Here is a 2,484-nt window from a genome sequence, read left to right on the forward strand (position 1 = left end):
CCCCTGGGTAGAGTGCCATGGCATCACAGCTCACAGCAACCTCAAACTCTTGGGCATAAGTGATCCTCTTACCTCAGCCTCCCAAGTAGCTGGGACTATAGGCGCCCACCGCAATGCCTGGCTATTCTTTGGTTATAGTTGTCATTGTTGTTTGGCGGGCCTGGGCTGGATTTGAACCCTCCAGCTCAGGTGTATGTGGCTGGCGCTCTGGCCTGTTGACCTATAGTTGCCCAGCCACAAGCATGATTCTTAATTTCTCTTTCTCTTCATTTCTCAACCATTGATCTGCTTTCTGTCCTATAGATTAATTTACATTTTCTGGAATTTTAAATAAACGGAATAGAAAAGAAGAACTCCTTTGTGACCGGCTTCTTTAGCTCAGCATGAATTGTCTGAGGTTCATGTATGTTGCCGCTTGTATCAGGAGTTCATTGCTGAATAGCATTCCATAATATGGACTTGTACATTTTGTTTATATATTCCTCTCTTTATGGACGCTTACATTGTTTCCAGTTTGGGGCTATCATGAAAAACAATGCTATGAACATTCATGCTCCACGTCTTTGTATGAAGAAGTGTTTTCCTTTCTTTTGGGTAGTACCTGGGAGGGGAACGGCTGGGTCCCATTGAACACTCAGTTCCACAGGTTCCCAAGCTTCAGGACGCTCACATTCTAGTGGAGGAAAACAAGTGGAGAAACATGTAAACAAATAAGATAAATTCAGAAGGTGATAAAAGATAGAAGGACAATGAAACAGAATAGATGGAGAATGACTAAGGAGGGTCTGCTTTAACCAGAAGGAAAAGGGACACAGGCTGTAAAGGTGACACACGCTGAGCTGAGTCCTGAATATCAAGAAGGCAGTACGTGAAGATTTGGGAGAGCTCATTCCAGGAATTGGGAACTGCTAGTGCCAAGTTTTTTTTTTTTGAGACAGAGCCTCAAGCTGTCCCCCTGGGTAGAGTGCTGTGATATCACAGCTCACAGCAACCTCCAACTTTTGGGCTCAAGCGAGTCTCCTGCCTCCACCTCCCAAGTAGCTGGGACCACAGGTACCTGCCACAGTGCTTGGCTATTTTTTGGTTGCAGCCGTCATTATTGTTTGGCAAGCCCAGGTTGGATTTGAACCCACCAGCTCAGGTGTATGTGGCTGGCGCCTTAGCCACTTGAGCCACAGGCGCCGAGTCCCAAGTTTGTTTGTTTGTTTGTTTTTTTTAAGACAGAGTCTCACTTTGTCACCCTTGGTAAAGTGCCATGGTGTAACAGCTCATAGCAATCTCAAACTCTTGGGCTCAAGTGATCCTCTTGCCTTGATCCTCCAAGTAGGACCCACCACAAAGCCCAGCTACTTTAGAGATGGGGGTCTCACTCTTGCTCAAGCTGGTTGGAACTTCTGAGCTCAGGCGATCCACCTGCCTCCATCTCCCAGAGTGTTAGGATTACAGGAGCGAGCCACTGTGCCAGGTCTTTGTGCAGGGTCTTTGAGAAAGGAATGTATTTGATCTGTGAAGGATGTAATGGTTGTCTCCAGATATCTGAAGGACAATCAAGTAGAACAGGAATTACGTTTCTCCTCTGACATTCAGAGGCATATTTACGTCAAGGAAGTGAAAAGTAAGATGAAGATAGCTTTCAGTTCAGCCCACCCATGCCTGTGTGGTTTGCCTGAGGAAGCAGTAAGGCCTCCATGATCAGGCACATTCAGCAGGAGAGATGCTACAGGGACTGAAGGCTGGAGACTGGACCAGCTGCTCTTCCCAGCTGAGATTTGCAATCTGGAAGACATTCGGGGATAGGAAAATGACCAGGATTTAAGTTCTTTTCTTTTCTTTTCCTTCTTCCTCTTTTTTTTTTTTTTTAGACAGTGTTTTAGAGACTCACTTTGTCACCCTCGGTAGAGTACCATGGCATCACAGTTCACAGCAACCTCCAGCTCTTGGCCTTAGGCAATTCTCTTGCCTCAGCCTCCTGAGTAGCTGGGACTACAGGCACCCACCACAATGCCTGGCTATTTTTTTGTGGCAGTTTGGCAGGGGCTGGGTTCGAACCCACTACACTCAGTGTATGGGGCTGGTGCCCTACTCACTGAGCCATAGGTGCTGCCCCTTAAGTTCTTTTCTGTTGCTGTTATTGAGATTTTGTTTTCTTTCTACCCCTCCCCCCTTTTTAAAAGAAAATCTCTCTCTCTCTCTTTCTTTCTTATCTTTTTAAAAATAGATTCTTACATTATCACCAAGATTAGAGTGCAGTAGCCTGGTGATAGCTCACTGCAGCCTTGAATTCCTGGGCTCAAACCATCCCCCTACCTCAGCCTCTTGGGTCACTAAGACTAAAGGTGTAATCCACTGTACCTGGCCTAATGTGCTTTTAACAATAGACGCGTTTGGCTCGGCGCCTGTAGCTCAACCGGCTAAGGCGCCAGCCATGTACACCTAAGGTGGCGGGTTCGAATCCCCAGCCCGGACCCACCAAACAACAATGAC

General features: G+C 46.7%; 1 pseudogene; it reads right to left on the reverse strand.

Annotated features, from left to right (window-relative positions):
• The window catches only part of LOC100960413, a 3,766-nt pseudogene extending 2,076 nt beyond the window's left edge, over positions 1–1,690 (reverse strand).
• Positions 1,691–2,484: the final 794 nt, after the last annotated feature.

This window comes from Otolemur garnettii, unplaced genomic scaffold (assembly GCF_000181295.1).
Source record: "Otolemur garnettii isolate 467f Iridium unplaced genomic scaffold, OtoGar3 scaffold00002, whole genome shotgun sequence".
NCBI lineage: Eukaryota > Metazoa > Chordata > Mammalia > Primates > Galagidae > Otolemur > Otolemur garnettii.